At 41.3% G+C, this 23392-nt stretch overlaps 1 protein-coding gene across 2 annotated transcripts in view; it reads left to right on the top strand.

The window, feature by feature from the left end:
- Positions 1 to 801: 801 nt before the first annotated feature.
- Positions 802 to 23392, top strand: part of LOC141082547 (NXPE family member 2-like) — a 482607-nt gene continuing 460016 nt past the window's right edge. For both annotated transcript variants that reach the window (XM_073566470.1, XM_073566469.1), the window contains exon 1: positions 802 to 865. The gene's annotated coding sequence lies outside the window, so the exon portion shown is untranslated. The remainder of the gene's footprint in view (positions 866 to 23392) is intronic.

Here is a 23392-nt window from a genome sequence, read left to right as displayed (position 1 = left end):
CAGTAGTTAACATGCCTACATGCCTAACAGGATGTGCCCACACTTCTGAGGATCCCCATTGGCTGAATCAAATCGAGCGGGCTCCTAGCATTATGGGAACTTCCGATTCCGGTATTCGATATGAAAAAAGTATCGGAACTAAGTATCGTAATTCCGATACAGCTAATATCGGCCGATACCCGATACTTGCGGTATCGGAATGCTCAACACTACACATCACTAGTGACAAACAGTTTGTACACAAACTGTCATAGACGTTTGCTTGACAATGGGCAATGAGCCAGACAACTAGCTACCGGTGTTCCAAGGACACCAGCACTCTCAGAGGCTATCATGGTGCAGCACCAGTTGTAAATGAAGGTTGGAATGAAGGTCTATCCTCTTGAGCATTGAGTCCCGCTTTCTTTCTGGACATAACGATAGTCGGAAAGTGGTCTGGAGACCACGTGGGCTGCCAGATTAAGAGGCCTTCACAAAGGACAGTCACATTGGTCCTAGTCCCGGGATTATGGTTTCAGGCGTCTTAATGTACAGCAGTCAGATCTCTGTAGTTCTCATTCTAGGTACATTAATAGCTTGGCGTTTTATTGATTTGGTCTTGTGATCAGTGCTACTAACAAAAGTTGAATTAAAATAAGGTCGATTTACAGAGACTAAAAAAAATTAGGACATCTGAAAAAGCCCTCAGAATAACGTGATTTGGCAAAGTAACCTTAGAAAATAATGTCCACAAGGTGTCAGTAAGGGCAATGTCACATAAAACATGCGCAATGAAGAGAGCTAGAATTCCCCATAATACACTTCCTGAACGCATTGGTTGTGAACAAGTGGAGTTAAAAAGTCCAAAGCAGGAGTTAAAAGTACGGTAAGTACTTAACTTTTTCTTTAATATCCCACTGTTATTTGTAACAAGATTCCTAGAACAAAAGATTACAGGTTTGCTTCATTGCAGATTGGTCTTTTTAAACATAGAAAGATCCTTCACTTTTATCTCACTAGCTGCCTGCACAGTGAGCAGTGCTCTCCTCTTAAGATTGTTAGTTGTCTTCAGAGTTGTATTTTTCTCCTCAAGATCTAATGCAAGCTTCCAAATTACTCACATCTGCCCTGTACGATAAAATTAACACTAAGGGCTCATGCTCACTGGCGAGAAATACGGACGAGTGCAATCAGATAAAAAATCGGATTGCACTCGAACGAATGTTATTCAATAGGTGACATCTCATTTGCAAGTTTTTTCTCAGCTGAAATCGGACTCAGAAAAAAATCACAGCATGCTGCGTATCTTGGACGAGACTTGCCAATGCAAGTCAATGGGTGCGAGAAAAAAATCGGACAGCACTCGCACCATGCAAGTGCTGTCCGATTTATATGCACCGGTATTCTTTGTAAAGCTGGCAATTTATGTCCCGCTACTGTAAAATCACACTGACAGCTAAAAAACACTAGATATATACACATAGAATAGATACAAACATATATACACATGTCAGTGACAAACATATATATATATATATATGTCTAAAATATATATATATATATATACACATAATATAAATCTTCATATACACAAAAAATAATATACATGTAATATATTATATTGAAGATATAGAGAATATATATATACATATAAACAGTATATATATATATATATATATATATATACAGACATGTTAGTGACAAATACAATTAGTCAATTAGTCTAGCGTTGGTTAAAAATTATGGACATATATTTAATTAATAAATGATTATCATTTCAAGGAACAAAATGACTTGGGGTCTTCCTACAATTTATAGACAGCAACACTATACTAAATGTATTTGGCACTGACATATATATATATATATATATATATATATACAGTATATATATATATATTTACAATATATATTTTATACGTATAGATCAGGGGTGGGGAACCTCAGGCCCCAGGGCCATTTACGGCCCTCGATGACCTTTTATCAAGCCCCCGAGCAGATTCTCAGGGTCTGCATTCTTGGGCAGGGAGCTGTATTTTGATTGCCACAAGCTCATCAATTTATTCTTGTTCTGTTAGCACACACACGCAGTGTTCACTACTGAGCATTGAAGGGCATGCAATGAAAGATTAAGTCATGAAACCAGTGCCAGAGTCAGGATGTATTTTGTGGGCGGAGTTTGTACGGCCCCCGAAGGATGGTATAAATATCCAAATGGCCCTTGGCAGAAAAAAGATTCCTTACCCCTGGTATAGATTATATATATTATATGTATATATATTATATATCTTATATATATATATGATATGAACATATTATATATATTTTTCATATATATATATACATATATATATCTATGTAGATATATATATATAGATACTAGCTGAAGAGCACGACGTTACCTGGGCATAGTAATCAACTGTGGTTAGTAATAACAAATTATAATGATTATATCACACATAAAAACATTTCACAGCATATATTCAACACTACAGATTTGCAACACAAATTAATTACCCAAGTATTGATAGCATTTTATTTTCAACTCATTCAAGAGCCTTTTGATAAACAACATGTTTGGTTTTTCCTTTTGGTGCAAAGATGAACAGATTTTTGGTTGTTCCAACTCTTGAACAGATCACGTAAAGTTGACCATGAGAAAATCATGGAGATTGCAAATCGATCCCTACTACATAAATCGATCCCTACTACTTTCAAGGACTGTCCCTGAGCATTGTTAATGGACATTGCAAATAGCAGTTGAACTGGAAACTGGAGGCGTTTAAAATCAAAAACGAAATCAGATGGAATGAGTGGAATTCTTGGAATGAAAATGTCCTCTCCTTTGGCACATCCTGTTTCTGAGCTGTGTAACCCTATCCTGTGTGATAATGTCTGCTGAGCTGTGTACCTAATCCTCTCCTGTGTGATACTTTCTGCTGAGCTGTGTATCTAATCCTATCCTGTGTGATATTGACTTATGTGCAGTGTATCTAATCCTATCCTGTGTGATACCGTATGCTGAGCCGTGTATCTAATCCTATCCTGTATGATACTGAATGCTGAGCCGTGTATCTAATCCTATCCTGTGTGATACTGACTGCTCAGCCGTGTATTTAATCCTATTCTGTGTGATACCATCTGCTGAGCCATGTATCTAATACTATTCTGTGTGATACTGTGTGCTGAGCTGTGTATCTAATCCTATCCTGTGTGATACTGTCTGCTGAGCTATGTATCTAATCCTATCTTGTGTGATACTGACTGCTGAGTTGTGTATCTAATTCTATCCTGTGTGATACTGTCTGCAGAGCCGTGTATCTATTCCTATCTTGTGTGATACTGACTGCTGAGCTGTGTATCTAATCCTATCCTGTGTGATACTGACTGCTGAGCCATTATTATTATTGGATTGTTTAGTTTGCAAAAGAGAAGACTGAGAGGAGACTTAATAGCTGTCTACAAATATCTAAAGGACTGTCACATTGTAGAAGGATCAACTTTATTCTCATTTGCACAAAGAAAGACTAGAAGCAATGGGATGAAACTGAATGGGAGGAGACACAGATTAGATATTAGAAAAAACTTTTTGACAGTTAGAGTGATCAATGAGTGGAACAAGCTGCCACGAGAAGTGGTGAGTTCTCCTTCAATGCAAGTCTTCAAACAGAGGCTGGACAGACATCTGAATGGGATGATTTAGCGAATCCTGCTTTGAGCAGGGGGTTGGACCAGATGGCCCAGGAGGTCCCTTCCAACTCTACGATTCTATTTATTCCATGGCGCTTTACATGTGAAAAGGGGAAATATAGACAAGTGTAATATATACAAGAGTAATATACAAGTGTAAGACAAAGGACAAGGGACACACAAGTACATAAGGAGAGGGGACCCTGCCCGCGAGGGCTCACAGTCTGCAGGGATGGGTGAGGATACAGTAGGAGAGGGTAGAGCAGGTGGTGCGGTGGTTCAGTAGACCGAGGATCATTGCAGGCTGTAGGCTTGTCGGAACAGGTGGGTCTTCAGGTTCTTCTTGAAGGTTTCCGTTGATGGTGAGAGTCTGATGTGTTGCAGTAGGGAGTTCCAGAGTATGGGGGAAGCACGGGAGAAGTCTTGTTTGCGGTTGTGGGAAGAAGAGATAAGGGGGGAGTAGAGAAGGAGATCTTGGGACGATCGAAGGTTGCGTGCAGCTAGGTACCTAGAGACCATGTCACAGATGTATGGAGGAGACAGGTTGTGGATGGCTTTGTATGTCATGGTTAGGGTTTTGAATTGGATCCTCTGGGCAATAGGAAGCCAGTGAAGGGCCTGGCATAGGGGGGAGGCTGGGGAATAGCGGGGAGACAGGTGGATTAGTCGGGCAGCAGAGTGTAGGATGGACTGGAGCAGTGCTAGAGGGGAGGCCAGAGAGTAGGAGGTTGCAGTAGTTGAGGCGGGAGATGATAAGAGCGTGCACTAGTGTTTTCGTGGTTTCGTGGTTGAGGAATGAGCGGATCCGGGAAATATTTTTGAGTTTGAGGCGGCAGGAGGAGGCGAGGGCTTGGATATGTGGTTTGAAAGAGAGTGCAGTGTCGAGGATCACCCCAAGGCACCGGGCATACGGGACTGGGGAAAGAGAGCAGCCGTTGACATTGATGGATAGATCTGGTGGAGGGGTAGAGTGAGATGGGGAAAAGATGATGAATTCTGTTTTGTCCATGTTCAGTTTGAGAAAGCAAGCAGAAAAGAAGGCTGAGATAGCAGACAGACATTGTGGGATGTCAGTCAGTAAGGAGGCGAGGTCGGGTCCAGATAGGTAGATCTGCGTGTCATCGGCATAGAGGTGATACTGCAAGCCGTGGGATTCTATGAGCTGTGCCAAGCTGAAGGTATAGATGGAGAATAGTAGGGGTCCTAGGACAGAGCCTTGGGGAACACCGACAGACAGGGGTGAGGTGAGGAGGTGGTGTGTGAGAGGGAGACAGTGAATGTATGGTCCGTTAGGTATGATGAGATCCAGGATAGGGCCAAGTCTGTGATGCCAAGGGATGAGAGAATCTGTAGCAGGAGGGAATGGTCTACGGTGTCGAAGGCAGAGGACAGGTCCAGGAGAAGGAGGACAGAGTAGTGTCGCTTGCTCTTGGCGGTTAGTAAGTCGTTACTGTCTAATCCTCAACTGTGTGATACTGACTGCTGAGCTGTGTATCTAATCCTATCTTGCATGATACTGACTGCTGAGCCGTGTATCTAATCCTATCCTGTGTGATACTGGGCTCCCCCTGCAGTCTGTGTCAGAGGGTGGTCTGTGTTGGCACGGTAATGAATTGTGTTATTTCCAGCTTTACAGAAGGACGATAACACCATAGAAATGATAAGAATAATAGGCCTCAGTTACCACAACTGTCTACAAAGAAAACTGTTGCTGATAGCAACCAATCACAGCTCATTTTTCATCTTTTAAACAGCTCTAGGACAGCGTGGCAAGTTTTGAATGGCGACTTTTGTGTTTCGACTTTTATGTGGCGAGGTTGGTGTATGTGTGGTGAAATGTGTGCTGGGGGTGGTATATGTGTTGAAGCACGTGGTAGTGAGTGGCGCATTTTGTGTGTGTTCATATCCCCGTGTGTGGCGAGTATCCCATGTCAGGGCCCCACCTTAGCAACTGTATGGTATATATACTCTTTGGCGCCATCGCTCTCATTCTTTAAGTCCCCCTTGTTCACATCTGGCAGCTTTCAATTTGCCTCCAACACTTTTCCTTTCACTTTTTCCCCATTATGTACCTAGGGGCAAAATTGTTTGGTGAATTGGAGCGCGCAGGGTTAAAATTTCGCCTCACAACATAGCTTAGGACCCTGTCGGGGTCCAGACGTGTGACTGTGCAAAATTTTGTGGCTGTAGCTGCAACGGTGCAGATGCCAATCCCAGACATACACACATACATTGAGCTTATATATTAGATATATATGTATACTAGCTGAAGAGCCCGGCGTTGCCCGGGCATAGTAACCAACTGTGGTTAGTTATAACAAATTATAATGATTATATTGCACATAAAAACATTTCACATCATTTATTCAACACTACAAATTTGCAACACAAATTAACTAAACGATTACCCAAGTATTGATAGTATTATATTTTCAACTCATTCAAGAGCCTTTTGATAAACAACATGTGTATCTGTGTATCTAACCCTATCCTGTGTGATAATGTCTGCTGAGCTGTGTACCTAATCCTCTCCTGTGTGATACTGACTGCTGAGCTGTGTATCTAATCCTTTCCTGTGTGATACTGACTGCTGAGCAGTGTATTTAATCCTATCCTGTGTGATACTGACTGCTGAGCTGTGTATCTAATCCTATCCTGTGTGATACTGTGTGCTGAGATGTGTATCTAATCCTATCCTGTGTGATACTGTCTGCTGAGCCGTGTATCTATTCCTATCCTGTGTGATACTGACTGCTGAGCAGTGTATTTAATCCTATCCTGTGTGATACTGACTGCTGAGCCGTGTATCTAATCCTATCCTGTGTGATACTGACTACTGAGCTGTGTATCTAATCTTCTCCTGTGTGATACTGACTGCTGAACCGTGCACCTAAACCTACCCTGTGTGATACTGAATGCTGAGCTGTGTATCTAATCCTATCCTGTGTGATACTGACTGCTGAGCCATGTATCTAATCCTCTCCTGTGTGATACTGACTGCTGAGCCGTGTGTCTAATCCTCTCCTGTGCTCTGCAAAGGAATACGTGGATTTCATCCGCGCTGCCCAAATGATGAAATTCCAGAAGGTTAAAAGGTTTGACACTGTCAAACCTTATTAACCTTCTGGAATTTCATCATTTGGGCAGCGCGGACGAAATCCACGTATTCCTTTGCAGAGCTCTGTTTCAGATAGTCGGTGACCGACTTGTGGATCTGCAGCAGCCCTTATCTATACATGCTTTGAATACCTACTACCAGGTGAGCAGTTTTTTGTCAAACCGCTTACTTTATTTGTGGGATAAGACCCTATATTGCGCTTGTGTCTCCCTCTTTCCTCACAATACTAATCCTCTCCTGTGTGATACTGACTGCTGAGTCGTGTATCTAATCCTATCCTGTGTGATACTGGGCTCCCCCTGCAGTCTGTGTCAGAGGGTGGTCTGAGTTGGCATGGTAATAAATTGTGTTATTTCCAGCTTTACAGGAGGATGACAACACCATACAAAAAAACAAATACATTTAGCAAAAGTGGAAACTGAGAGACTCATTGCTAAGGAAAGTAAAACAAACCCCAAACTGTTCTTTAATTAAATAAACAGTAAAAAGATTAAAATTGATGGTGTCGGCCCTTTAAAGAACAATGAGGGTGAAATCATAGAGAGCGATGTGGGAAAAGCAAATGTTTTAAATACTTTTTTCTCAACAGTGTTCACACAGGAAAAGGATTTTCCAGGGGAAATGCAGAGTGATAATGTAAACTCCCCATTAAGTATTACCTGCCTAACCCAGAAAGAATTGCAGAACCGCCTTAGTAAGATTAAAATTGACAAATCACCAGGTCCTGATGGCATTCACCCTCGGGTATTAAGGGAGTTAAGCAATGTGATAGACAGGCGTCTATTCCTTATATTTAAAGACTCTATAGAAACAGGGTCTGTTCCTTTTGATTGGCGGCAAGCAAATGTGGTACCAATATTCAAAAAGGGGTGTAAAAGGGAACCTGGAAACTATAGGCCGGGAAGCTTAACATCTGTTGTGGGTAAAATTTTTGAAGGGTTTCTAAGGGATACCATTATGGAATATCTCAATGTTAATAAATGTTTAACTCCATATCAACATGGATTTATGAAGGATCGCTCCTGATCAGCTTCTATGAGGATGTAAGCTCTCAAATGGACCAAGGAGAATCATTGGATATCATTTATCTCGACTTCTCTAAAGCATTTGACACTGTCCCACATAAAAGATTGGTAAGTAATATGAGAAAGCTTGGGCTAGGGGAAAATGTGTGTAGATGGGTAGGTAGCTGGCTTAGTGATAGAAAACAAAGAGTGGTTATTAATGGTGCATACTCAGATTGGGCCAGGGTTACTAGTGGGGTACCACAGGGTGCTGTATTGGGCCCCCTACTATTTAATATATTTATTAATGATCTAGTGGATGGCTTACACAGTAAAATATCAGTATTTGCAGATGATACAAAACTATGTAAGGTAGTTAACACAAAGGAGGACAGTTTGCAACTACAGACAGATTTGAGTAAATTGGAGAATTGGGCTGAAAAATGGCAAATGAGGTTTAACACAGATAAGCGTAAGGTTATGCACATGGACAGGAGAAACAGATGCTACAATTACTTACTAAATGGGAAACTGCTGGGGAAATCAGACATGGAAAAAGACTTAGGCATCTTAGTCAATAAGAAGCTAAATTAGTGTGCCCAGTGTCAGGCAGCTGCCACCAAAGCAAAGAGGGTCATGGGATGCATTAGAAGAGGTCTGGGGACACGAGATGAAAACATAATTCTCCCTCTGTACAAATCATTCGTCAGACCACACTTGGAGTATTGTGTGCAATTTTGGACGCCGCTGCTCAAGAAAGACATTACTGAACTTGAAAGGGTTCAAAGGCGGGCTACTAAAATGATAAATGGAGTTGGTTCACTACAATACCCAGAAAGGTTATCAAAATTAGGTCTATTTACTCTAGAAAAGAGAAGACTTAGGGGAGACTTAATATATATGTACAAGTATATCAGAGGGCAATACAGAGATCTCTCCAATGAACTGTTTGTACCAAGGACTGTGACAAGAACAAGGGGGCATTCTCTTCGTTTGGAGGAAAGACAATTTCTGCACCAGCATAGAATAGGGTTCTCCACGGTAAGAGCAGTGAGGCTCTGGAATTCTCTTCCTGAGGAAGTGGTGATGGCCAACTCGCTGAATGAATTTAAGAAAGGAATGGATGCTTTTCTTGTGAGGAACAGTATAGAAGGTTACGGATAACAGAATATTATAGGTAGATGGTTGACCCAGCTTAGGGGAAGGAATTTTTTTCCCTATGGAGAAAATAGGCTTCTACTCTGTGGGTTTTTTGCCTTCCCCAGGATCAACAATGCAGAACAGCTGCACTAACAATAGGCTGAACTAGATGGACATAAGATCTTACTTCAGCCTTCAAAACTATGTTACTATGTTATGTTACCATAGAAATTATAAGAATAATAGGCAAAATTGTGTGCTGAGCTGTGTATCTAATCCTATCCTGCGTGATACTGTCTGCTGAGCCGTGTATCTATTCCTATCCTGTGTGATACTGACTGCTGAGCTGTGTATCTAATCCTGTCCTGTGTGATACTGACTGCTGAGCTGTGTATCTAACCCTATCCTGTGCGATACTGTCTGCTGAGCCGTGTATCTATTCCTATCCTGTGTGATACTGACTGCTGAGCCGTGTATCTAATCATATCCTTTGTGATACTGGGCTCCCCCTGCAGTCTGTGTCAGAGGGTGGTCTGTGTTGGCACGGTAATAAATTGTGTTATTTCCAGCTTTACGGTAGGATGATAACACCATAGAAATGATAAAAATAATAGGCAAAATTGTTTGGTGAATTGGAACGCACAGGGTTAAAATTTTGCCTCACAACATAGCCTATGACGCATAGTAACTAACTGTGGTTAGTTATAGCAAATTATAATTATCTTCCATCCCATAGTCCCGTGCCCATATACCCATCATACATATCCATGATCCCATAGGCCCATGCCCATATACCCATCATACATATCCTCCATCCCATAGTCGAGTGCCCATATACCCATCACACATCCTCCATCCCATAGTCCCAAGCCCATATACCCATCACACATCCTCCATCCCATAGTCCCATGCCCATATACCCATCATACATATTCGCCATCCCATAGTCGAGTGCCCATATACCCATCACACATCCTTCATCTCATAGTCCCATGCCCATATACCCATCATACATTTCCTCCATCCCATAGTCCCGTGCCCATATACCCATCATACATATCCGCCATCCCATAGTCCCGTGCCCATATACCCCTCATACATATCCTCCATCCCATAGTCCAGTGCCCATATACCGATCACACATCCTCCATCCCATAGTCCTGTGCTCATATACCCGTCATACATATCCTCCATCCCGTAGTCCAGTTCCCATATACCCATCACACATCCTCCATCCCATAGTCAACCATTATGACATCATAATGAGCGGCGGGGCTTGCAACCTATGATGACATCAGCGTCGCCATGGCAACCATTATGACATCATAATGAGGGGCGGGGCTCGACACACACACTTTTTCCCCATTATGTAGATAGGGGCAAAATTGTTTGGTGAATTGGAACGTGTGGGGTTAAAATTTTGCCTCACAACATAGCCTAGGACGCTCTCGGGGTCCTGATGTGTGACTGTGCCAAATTTTGTGGCTGTAGCTGCGATGGTGCGGATGCCAATCCTGGACATACACACATACACACATGCATACATACATACACACACTTGAGCTTTATATATTAGATAATATAACGCTGTAAGCGTCACTCCGTCTGAAGCCTTTACAGACTGCGCAAGCGCGATGCGCCTGCACAGTCTGGCTCCAGACAGAATGATGCAGCCAGCAGTGAGGAGTTTGTATGGCGCCAGAGATAGCGGTATCGTACACACTGCATATCACCATCTCCGACACCACACTTACATACTTACCTGACCGGGAGGAGCGTTGCCGCGGCGCTTCTCTTCGGCCGGAGACCGGGGCGGGAGTGCGGCCGGAATCGCACATGCGCATAGTGTGAGCCAGTGCCATTTTACTGAAGACACACTTGCAGTGTGTCTTCAGCAATATGGCGCTGGACAGCGCTATGGGCATGCGCGTACTCCGGCGCCAGACTCCTCCCCCCGGCCTCCAGCAGAACGTGGTGACAGCGCTGGAGCACAGGACAGAAGGGTGAGTATAAATGTTTTTTTTTCTTTTTTGTATGTGTGTAGTTTTAATAGGAGTGAGGGGACCATGCATACCAGGATAGGGGAGGTGAGAGGACCATGCATACCAGGAGAGGGGGGTGAGGGGACCATGCATACCAGAATAGGGGAGGTGAGAGGACCATGCACACCAGGATGAAGAATGTGGTGCCATGCATACCAGGATTGGCGGGTGAGGGTACCATGCATATGATAGGAATGAGGGGTGCCATGCGTACCAGGATAGGAGGGTGGCAGCACATACTAGGAAGGGAGACCATATACCAATAAAAACGCGAGTTCTCTTTCCGGGCTCCCTCTGGTGGTTACCGGAGGTAATGGAGCTGATCTAATTAACAGAGGTCTGCCACCTGATAATGAGGAGGACAATTGGATTTAAGACAGCCGACTCCCTCTATCCCTTTCTTGCTTTAGGCTTATTTAGTTCTCCGGCTGTGTCGGAGTCTAGAATCATCGTAGGTACGCTCCACGGCTACTGCTAGTTGTGTGGATAGGATCAGGGGTCTGCAATCCACTTAGTTACCAACCTCTCTGGTTTTCTGTGGCTTAGCTTGGTCTTGCTTTCATCCTCGGTGACACTATCTTAACAGTACTCACTGCTCCTTTTAACCAGCTCTGGTGAATTGAGAGATGCTTAGTGATTAGTTGTAAGGAAAACTGTTGGTCATAGCAACCAAACACAGCTCAGCTTCTTTTGAACAGCTCTGGTGAAGTGAAAGATGCTTCGTGATTGGTTGGTGATACAAACACACACATTGATTTTTATATATAGATATATATATATATATACTGTATATATACCTATTCTACGTGTATATATCTATTCTATCTATTCTAAACTATTCTACTCTTTACTGTACGCCACATCTGCCGGCTTTTACTATATCTACAGTATCTATATACATATGTGTATATATATATATATATATATATATATATATATATATATATACAGCGTTATATTATCTAATATATAAAGCTCAATGTGTGTGTGTGTATGTATGTGTGTATGTCCAGGATTGGCATCTGCACCGTCACAGCTATAGCCACAAAAGTTTGCACAGTCACACGTCTGGACCCCGAGAGCGTCATAGGCTATGTTGTGAGGCGAAATTTTAACCTTGCGCGTTCCAATTCACCAAACAATTTTGCCCCTAGGTACATAATGGGGAAAAAGTGTATGTGTGTATGTCCGGGATTGGCATCACATGATAGGATTAGATACACGGCTCAGCAGTCAATATCACACAGGATAGGGTTAGATACACGGCTCAGCAGACAGTATCACACAGGATAGGATTAGATACACAGCTCAGCAGTCAGTATCACACATGATAGGATTAGATACACGGCTGAGCAGTCAGTAACACACGATAGGATTAGATACACGGTTCAGCAGTCAGTATCACACAGGATAGGATTAGATACACAGCTCAGCAGTCAGTATCACACAGAATAGTATTAGACACACGGCTCAGCAGACAGTATCACACAGGATAGTATTAGATACACTGCTCAGCAGTCAGTATCACACAGGATAGGATTAGATACACGGCTGAGCAGTCAGTAACACATGATAGGATTAGATACACAGCTCAGCAGAAAGTATCACACAGGAGAGGATTAGATACACAGATAATCATGTTGTTTATCAAAAGGCTCTTGAATGAGTTGAAAATAAAATACTATCAATACTTGGGTAATCGTTTAGTTAATTTGTGTTGCAAATCTGTAGTGTTGAATATATGATGTGAAATGTTTTTATGTGCAATATAATCATTATAATTTGTTATAACTAATCACAGTTGGTTACTATGCCCAGGCAACGCCGGGCTCTTCAGCTAGTATATATATAGCATATATACTTTATACAGTATATGCAGTATATGCAGTATATATATATATATATATATACACATATATATACATATATATGTGTGTGTTTTAAAGATTATTTTGTTTTAAAATGATGTGTACAGTTCTTTTTTTACAATGCTATTTTAACATGAGTTTTTACATGGAGAGAATTGCTGTATGTAAAATCTCATGTTAAAATCTCATTGCATACGGATTGCATACGCATGTCATACGCATATCATAAGGATGTTCCATGGAAAAATCACATGGAAATTGCATGACACTTGCATGACACTCACTTAGCACTCGTCCGTTTTTTCAGTCCGGAAATCGGACCTTTTTTTTCTCGCAAATGGGTATGAGCCCTAAATTGTATTACAGTATTTGTAAATGCAGGAATTTCCCATTTATGGTCATAATCAACAATTTGTGCATAATTACTAGTTATTAGTGTGGTGATCCTAAATTTTTTCTTTGCATAGCCTTTCATCTATTTAGAATCTATGGTATCTCTATGTAAATTTGGTGATCCCAGTAGGTTATATTTTTGTACTATTCATTGATGGTGCCCGCTTAAATTGTTTTTGAACAACAATTTGTGCATGTTGCAGGGCTCAGAAGGGAATAAATGCCCTTTGTCTTTTGATTTTTTGGGGCACAAATCTAACTGTACTAGATTGCAGAAGCCATGATGCATTAGCAAGCCACAGAGGTGCCAAAACACAAAAACACAGCACAAGTCAGTCCATTTTGAAAAGTAAACCCCTTAAGAAATAAAGGTGTGTGGAGAGAATTTTTATCCCACAGGTGTGTTACCTAATTTCATATTTTTAAAAATTCCTTTTTACTCATTAAAACGTTGCTTCATATTCAAATTTAGAATTTTCGCAAGGAGCGCAATTTTTGTTGGTATAGTATTCAAACATGGTGTGCAGAGCACCTGAGGTGCTAGAAAAGTAGAAAACAACCCAATGTGACCCCATCTTCTAAATTAAATCCCTTTGGGAATTTATCTTTTCATTATTTTTTGCACTACGGGCATTTTCTCGATATAAGCAAGCAATGGACATTGCAGAGTGAAAATTACAAATATGCTATTTTTATGTCCAAAAACTTGTGTCCAGTTTATGTTTCTTTAAACACGAACCCTGTTAACAAGTTAGGGCTGTCCTGTATTTTTAGGCATGGAGTAAATGTGGTCCACCCCACTTTTGTGCACCGCTAAAAAGATGGATATTGGCAAAAAAAAGTCCAGATGAAATCCAATGTGACTCCACCTTCTACAGTTGTGGCCAAAAGTATTGACACCCCTGCAATTCTGTCAGATAATACTCAGTTTCTTCCTGAAAATGATTGCAAACACAAATTCTTTGGTATTATTACCTTCATTTAATATGTCTTAAATGAAAAAACACAAAAAGAATTGTCCTAAAGCCAAATTGGATAAAATTCTACACCAAACATAAAAAAAAGGGTGGACAAAAGTATTGGTACTGTTCGAAAAATCATGTGATGCTTCTCTAATTTGTGTAATTAACAGCACCTGTAACTTACCTGTGGCACCTAACAGGTGTTGGCAATAACTAAATCACACTTGCAGCCAGTTGACATGGATTAAAGTTGACTCAACCTCTGTCCTGTGTCCTTGTGTGTACCACATTGAGCATGGAGAAAAGAAAGAAGACTAAAGAACTGTCTGAGGACTTGAGAAACCAAATTGTGAGGAAGCATGAGCAATCTCAAGGCTACAAGTCCATCTCCAAAGACCTGAATGTTCCTGTGTCTACCGTGCGCAGTGTCATCAAGAAGTTTAAAGCCCATGGCACTGTGGCTAACCTCCCTAGATGTGGATGGAAAAGAAAAATTGACAAGAGATTTCAACGCAAGATTGTGCGGATGTTGGATAAAGAACCTCGACTAACATCCAAACAAGTTCAAGCTGCCCTGCAGTCCGAGGGTACAACAGTGTCAACCCGTACTATCTGTCGGCATCTGAATGAAAAAGGACTGTATGGTAGGAGACCCAGGAAGACCCCACTTCTTACCCCGAGACATAAAAAAGCCAGGCTGGAGTTTGCCAAAACTTACCTGAAAAAGCCTAAAATGTTTTGGAAGAATGTTCTCTGGTCAGATGAGACAAAAGTAGAGCTTTTTGGGCAAAGGCATCAACAGAGTTTATAGGAGAAAAAAAGAGGCATTCAAAGAAAAAAACACGGTCCCTACAGTCAAACATGGCGGAGGTTCCCTGATGTTTTGGAGTTGCTTTGCTGCCTCTGGCACTGGACTGCTTGACCGTGTGCATGGCATTATGAGGTCTGAAGACTACCAACAAATTTTGCAGCATAATGTAGGGCCCAGTGTGAGAAATCTGGGTCTCCCTTAGAGGTCATGGGTCTTCCAGCAGGACAATGACCCAAAACACACTTCAAAAAGCACTAGAAAATGGTTTGAGAGAAAGCACTGGAGACTTCTAAGGTGGCCAGCAATGAGTCCAGACCTGAATCCCATAGAACACCTGTGGAGAGATCTAAAAATGGCAGTTTGGAGAAGGCACCCTTCTAATATCAGGGACCTGGAGTAGTTTGCCAAATAAGAATGGTCTAAAATTCCAGCAGAGCATTGTAAGAAACTCATTGATGGTTACCGGAAGCGGTTGGTCGCAGTTATTTTGGCTAAAGGTTGTGCAACCAAGTATTAGGCTGAGGGTGCCAATACTTTTGTCTGGCCCATTTTTGGAGTTTTGTGTGAAATGATCAATGTTTTGCTTTTTGCTTCATTCTCTTTTGTGTTTTTTCATTTAAGACAAATTAAATGAAGATAATAATACCAAAGAATTTGTGATTGCAATTATTTTCAGGAAGAAACTGAGTATTATCTGACAGAATTGCAGGGGTGTCAATACTTTTGGCCACAACCGTAGTGGCCAATCCCACACACTACACTTACCCTATTCTCCTGTAATGTAAAACAATATTCATTTTAACAATAATTGTCATGCACCAAGTATTATGTCTCCTACAGCTCCTGATAGACAGGCATCACTGGCATCACTATATACAATATGATGCTTCACAAAGCTTCCATGTTAACATTATAGAGGCCCCCACAGCTCTTCTATATACAGTATGGGGCTCCTAAAAGTAATGACTGATAAAATATTAAAAAAAACTCACTCACCTTGCTGCATTCCCCTAGTGCGCTTATCTAGTCTCTGCAGAGAAGAAATGACATAGTATAAGCCCAGTTTGTTTTTGGTTTATTTGCTTTGGTTGTTGTAAATAGGACATGGCGGGTACCTTTTGAGCAATTTTTTTTGTTTTTCTGTTTTTTTTAATTTGTCTATTGCAGCTAATATTGTAGCTATTAAAAAAAAAGTTAATGTTATTTCCCCTGTTGTTGTGTATTCACTTTTTAATAAAAAAGATCATAGCTCACAAGCATTATATAGCCATGCATCAGTATAGATGCTCCCCAGCTCATTACCCCGACTAGTTGGCTTGATAATAACCATATGCAGAATTAAAGAAAGAAGACAGAAACTTTTAAGCAAAAGCAAAAACTTTTTATTGAAATCCAAAAAACAATCGAACAAATACATAGTATAATTAAATATTATATTTACAAACACTTAAAAAAAATACAACTTATAAACGGGAAAAAAAATTACTACAAATCTTCATATTGGTTGTCTGCATTGGAAAATCCTCGCCTGGGTGGAGAAGAGAGTTGTGAAAGGAAAGACTGAGAAAACACAGGATACGGGGGGGGGGGGGAAAGGCTGGTTTTGCAGTGGCCCAATCCTCCGCACTGGTGTGGTCCGAAGTGGCTCTGGCATTTGGGTCCATGAATGCTGACAACAAGGGTCACAGTCGATCCCACTTTTTACGGTTGATGTTTCATCAAGTAGACCGGCTGCCGCTTTACTTAAAGTCTCAAAAATGACCCTTTCGGCGTGCCTCCTTTGCCTTGCATCCAGCTTACCAAGTCTATCAGCTGCGAAGTTTACAAAGCTGTCCATGCCGATGTTGGCCTGATGAAGTAAAGTTTGGTTTGCCAAAGACACTAGATCTGGTGATGGCACCAAGGTACCCTCTCTATTACGGGAATTTGGTTGCCGCCGAGATAAAGTTGAGGGAACAGGGTCTTGACTCGACCCCTCACAAGCCTCCTCCATACTCCGTTCACTATCTGTGATATTATCACTTTCTTACGTCGCCAGATCTTACTGCCGGTGCTGTGGGAACAAAAAAAAAAAAAAAAAGGTTAAGCAAAACCCGAAAAATATTTTTCAGCATCCAGTGCCACACCCAAAAAAATGACCAGCATGGGTAAATGTGCACTGTAGAGAAATGTTAAGGGAGGCAATAGCTGTACAGGATATGAAATGTCATTCTACGTTATGAGAACTGAGTGGGGTGAAAATAGTAAAGGAGTATACTTTAGTAAACTGCAGAATTAAACAGGTAAAACCATAGTTACTATTTTCAATTCAACCATGGCATGTAAATACAAAGTAAAAATGCTATTTTCAGGGGAACAAAGAAGGTATACAAAAAAGTTTAGTGTCTGCGCACCTCCTCCTGGAGCGCACGCATCCTGTTGTGTGGAAAGTTTTCAGAACTTAGAAAAAATAAGTCCAGCGCTGTAAGTCCATAAAATCCATTTTTCTTTTATTCCATCACTTCCAGTAGTATAAAAGCAATTACGTCATAGTCCAATGGACTAGTGGACTATGACGTAATTGGACCAATGGACTACGACGTAATTGCTTTTATACTACTGGAAGTGATGGAATAAAAGAAAAATGGATTTTATGGACTTACAGTGCTGGACTTATTTTTTCTAAACAAAGAAGGTACTTACATCTCCAACAGGGGAGTCTGGATCATTCCATGTCCGGCTGCATCGAAGAAACTGTTTTCCGAGGAAGCTCCTGGTCACTGGTGAAGCCAAGCAAGTCATAGTTCCACAACGAGGGCACGTAAACCTCATCTGTGCTGGCACAAGACTTCCTTTACTTCACCTTGTTGAGCTCCTTCTTATACACGGTACGTAGACCCTGGATCTTTTTCCGAACAAGGTTTTCATCCACCTTCTCGGTGGGATTATGCCACTTAAAGAGGGCAATCATTTTCTCATATGCCTCCCTTTTTTTAATTCTACTGCTGTAGTTGGCCGATTTAATCTGCCAAAGGCAGGGCAGAGACCGATACAGCTCAATCAGCTCACGTACAAATTCATCACTATTGTAAGACATCTGAAATAAAGAAATGAAGAATAGCATACAGTGAGCATACATGGAACATTGTAAAAAGTAAAAAAAAATTTAAAAAATTCCGTTTGAAACGGAATACTGTTTGTTGGGTGTGTGTACTTGAGACACCCTAAAATGGCTGCCCATGCAAAAGCCTATGTACATAGATAGAAGTCAAGCCCTCAACCAACTCCCTCCCTCCCTCCAGAGCAATGATAGCAGATAATTGGTAGTATACTATAAATTAAGTAAAATGGCAACGCATTTGAGACCCCAAACCATACCTACCATGAACACAGAGTATAGGTGTACCGTTGAATATAGATGAAATAATAGATGAGACGATGTGGAGTCACAGCCGGTGAACGCTACTAGGATCTGCAAACTAGGACGCACCCGGTCAGGAACAAAGAAGTGAAGCGCTACTATGTTACCTTCCTTTAAAGGCAAGGCCGCCAATCAGGACATGGTAGCGACCACCAATCGGAGCTGAGGGGGGCGTGGAAAAGGGAACGCAAATCCACACCTGTATCTCGCTTCTGAATCGCTAACGAGGTCGTTGGGTAGGTGTCAAACATGACGATGCATGCTACGCAGCGGGACCTTAGCGATCAAAAAAATGTCCAGGGCTTTCGAGCAGGATCAGCGATACCCAGCAGGGGGGCTGGTCGCTGATGCGTGTCACACACAGCGATATCGCTGGTGAGATCGCTGTTGCGTCACAAAACTTGTGACTCAGCAGCGATCTCGCTAGCGATCTCGCTGTGTGTGACGGGGGCTTTAGACACCAAAATACCTTCCCTGACAAGCTGAAGAACTTCAAGTGTAGAAAACAAGTCTGACGCTAGAGAGAATGGATGAGCTTTCCAATATTGAAATATCGGAAATTGGCACGATATTTGCGATATCGGAATTCCGATTTTCGAATTACGATATTTTTTTCACATTGGAAATCAGAAATCCCATAATCCTTATGCCTCTGAGCCTCTAACCCTAACCCTAACTATCCCTAACCTCTAACCCTTACCACTAACCCTAACTAACCCTAACCACTAGCCCTAACCCCTAACCCTTACCCTAACCCTAACTATCCCTAACCCGTAACTCTTAATCCTTAACCCTTACCACTAACCCTAACCCTAACCACTAACCCCTAACCCTGCTAACCATAAGCATAACCGTAACCCTAACCCTACTAACCCTAACCCCTAAGCCTAACCCTACTAACCATAAGCATAACCCTAAACCCTAACCTGTTATGAATGGGTCACCGAAGAGAAAAAAACAAAGCAAACTAAGTCACAGAAAACCAGAGAGGTTGGTAACTATGCAGATTGCAGATCCCTGATCCTAACCACACAACTAGCAGCAGCTGTGGAGCGTACCCACTATGATCCTAGACGCTTCGTCACAGCCGGAGAACTACATAAGCCTGAAGCAAGAAAAGGGGAAAACTAACTGCCCCAGAGCAGACCCCAAAGGACAGACAGCCCCCTCACATGTATTGACGGTGAAACAAGATGAAAGCACAAACACAGGCAGGAAAATAGGCTGAGCAAACAATGGGGCCCAAACTAACGAGAAAGGATAGGAAAGGAAAGACTGTCTGCAATCTGCAAAAAACCCTACAAAAATAATGTCCAACACTTCTGATAGCAAAATTACCCCTGAAGTCACTAGACTTCTCCCACTATATCAGCACTCTGAAATATTCTGAGGCAGAGCAAAAAGAGGCCAATCTAATAAGGGACAAAAAGCAAATTGGCAAATACAGGTAAATAAGAGTGGAAATTCAGCACAGCCCCAGCCGGGGCTGGCTGATCACACAAAAAACTGAAAAGACCAACAAAATCAAGTGTGAACATTAGCAGAAAAACTTAGCTTTAGATGACTGGAACAGAGCTGAAAAGCAAGACCTGACAAGCCAGAAGGAATCACCAGCACCAGAATAGGGAGTCGGCTGTCTTAAATCCTAGTAAGAAGAAGAAGAGCAGCATCCAATCCAGGTGAGAATTGTATAAATTTATTCAGCCATGAAGAAATGCAACGTTTCAACCACCAAATGGTCTTTTTCAAGCATGAATTTCTTAAATCCTGTCTGAGATTCCTGAGGTCCAATCGTCATCCTCATTATCAGGTGGCAGATCTCTACTGATTAAATCAGCCTCACTACTTCCTGTTACCACCAGAGGGAGCCTGGCAGGAGAACTCACAACTGGTGGACCAGAAAATGAACTCACAACACTAACCCTACTAACCCTAACCCTACTAACTATAAGCATAACCCTAACCGTAAACCCTGACTCTACTAACCCTAACTAAGCCTAACCCCTAACCCTTAACCATAACCCTACTAATCCTAACCCCTAACCCTATTAACCCTAACCCCTAACCCTACTAACCATAACCCCTAACCCTAATGAATAACCCTGTGAAATGAGCGGCAAAGTTACACGTTTCCACCCCACCAGGATCTTTTTCACAATGTCGCTGTAAAAGAAAGAGACGGTATAAACAAAAAGCTACAATAGTCATGAAGCCTAGCATAGCAGAGGATAAAATAACAATGTGTGATCGATGACCCAAGTGGTATAAACATAGAGAAAATGTGCTGTACAAATTATATATGCACAAGATAAAATAAAAACAAGCAAAATAACAAAAATAGAACAAAAATACGGTCAGGTCACCAGCCTGATAGTTTAGATAATGGAAGGCATATGGCACCGTGCTGTAATACTGTATAGAAAGGTAGCACAATTTGGGAGGTGAAACAAAACATCAAACAAGTGAAACATCAAAAGTGAAAGGATTACTGACAACAATATGATTTCAGCGAAAAAAAAATCAAGTTTGAAGCTGTTATAAGGTCTGTGATTACCATGAGCTGGAGTCAGTAATGAATAGCATGTGTCAAGTTGAAGAGGACGTCACGTCAACCTTTAGATGGAAGTCAGGGATTCAAGGTCAGACTGATCTATGATACACACAGTGACTTCAGTAAGCAGCCGCAATCAGAGTAGTTGTTCTGTAATCTAATTACCTTTATTGCTTTCTTTGAAGAGAGCAATACATACCAAAGAAGAGAACAAATATGTATCTAGATAAAGATTAACCTAAACATTGCTTTTACCAATCCCAATGATTTTGAGCTTGTTTGTCCTTTTGCGACAAATTGTAATGTATGTTAACAATAAAGTGACATTAATTTAATATGTTTTGCATTTATTTATTAAAAGATTTTAAATGCATGGAAAATTTGCTCAGAAGGCATTATTACTTGAAGGAGGCACCCTCGTACAATTTCCATGAGCGGGATATAGAGGTGGCATTATTAGCAGAGCTGTGACAGTATTATTATTGCTTTCTTTAGGGCACAGGCATTATTACAGTCTGTTTGTGACAAAGGGTGAATTATTACTGTGTGTGCAGAAAAGGGACATTATTATTGTTTGTGAGCAGAAAGGGGGCAATATACTTTTATTTTAGTTTCAACGGTTTTATTGAAAAGGAAACATCATTAAACATGAAGTACATTCACATTAAAGTTCAAGGATCCCCTCGCAGGGGGAAGTATATAAGAAAAAAAACCACAATATGTTGTACATTATCCTTGACTTAGTAATATCAATCTATTCTTAACAGAGTAGGGAGGGAAAGAGGGGGAATGTATAATGAGTGCCGATAATATAAAGTAAATAAATAGACGTGAGGTACCAGAGAGTACACTTCAGAGACTATAATTGTAGGAGACAGCTACCATGTCAGCACGCTATGTGGATAAAGATATCATCCTGGAAAGGTCATCATCCCCATGTGCCCGAATCTAAGGGTCCCAGATATTACGAAAAACATCAAGTGAATCAGATCTAATGGCTTCTATTTTCTCGTATAACATTATCAAATTAACCCTTCTCTTCACCTGCGTTATTGATAGCGTACTAGTCTTCCATCTGCTAGCTATGTGGTTCCTCATTGCCATAGCAATAAAGTCAATAAGACGACAGGTCCCATTATTGGCATTGATTGGTCTGTCTCCCAGTAATAGTACTGACGGTGACAGAAGCAATTTCTTACCCAGTATAGTGTCAATTAGTTTTACCACATCTTTCCAGAGAGACTTTACTACCGGGCATGTCCACCATATGTGGAGGGTATCCCCACTATCCGTGCACCCTCTAAAACAATTGCCAGGGATAGAAAGGTAAATATTGTGCAAGAAGCTAGGTACGTAATGAGTCCTATGGAACAATTTAAGGGATGTTTCGGTGAGTGAAACTTGATTACTACCTCTCAATATGTTCTCGTAACATCTGTACCACCTTTGAGGTGTAAGGGAAATTTGTAGGTCAACTTCCCATTGCTCCATAAATTTCAATGTAAAGCCGTCTCTAGGTTGATTAAATATAGAATAAAGATGGGATATAAGGCCATTACCAAGGGAGTCATATTAACATTTTAACACCTACGTTGTAGGTTTTATGTTTGGAGAACCTACTGTAAGATTTTGCAGGAAGTGGAAAATTTGTTCCAGTCTAAAGACCTCAGAACTTGACATTTTGCGACAAACTCTTGTTTTGACATTAGCTTAAAGTGGGTAGATAGATTTTGCAGCCTAGTTAATTTATTCTGCTGCCACCACGTATGGTTCCGAGACGTAACTCCTGGAAAAACATGGGGTTGTTAAACAAGTTTAAAAGGGGTGAGATTGTAGTGCAAATTGGAATCTGTTCGCCCTCCAGAGACATAGGGAGTGAGAAGTATACGGCGAATGTAGAGTTAGGTCCTTCGGCAAAGGTCCCGTGGCCCAAATTAGGCTCTCCAAGAAATAAGGTGCTATCAGCAAATTTTCTATTTGTGGCCAGATGGGGGCGTGTTGTTCTGCGTTGACCCCTGCCAGCTGGGCAATCTGGGCCGCCCTGTAATAAAGAGAAAAGTTTGGTGGAGAGACTCCTCCCTGTTTTTTGTGTCTGTACAAAATTTGCGGAGAAATACGGGGTTTTTTATAATTCCAGATAAAACGTGTTATATGCGAGTTTATCATTTTGAAGGTCAACAGAGGCACTAGGATAGGCAGCGATCGAAACAAATATAGGAAATGAGGCAGAATGACCATTTTAATCTAGTGGACTCTTCCTAAAAAGGAAAGAGACGGGGAGGACCATTTTGATAAAGATTGTGTTTGTTTTTGGAGAAGAGGGGTATAGTTAAGCTTAAATAGCGTGGATTCAGATACTGTAAGGCTGATTCCTAGGTAGGTAATATAGTGCTTTGAATGGTGGAAGTGGAAGTTCTCCAAAATTATGGTTTGT

The sequence above is a fragment of the Dendrobates tinctorius genome, unplaced genomic scaffold, assembly GCF_039654945.1.
Source record: "Dendrobates tinctorius isolate UK_male_01 unplaced genomic scaffold, ASM3965494v1 ptg000018l, whole genome shotgun sequence".
NCBI lineage: Eukaryota > Metazoa > Chordata > Amphibia > Anura > Dendrobatidae > Dendrobates > Dendrobates tinctorius.
This window is presented reverse-complemented; position numbering and strand designations above follow the sequence as displayed.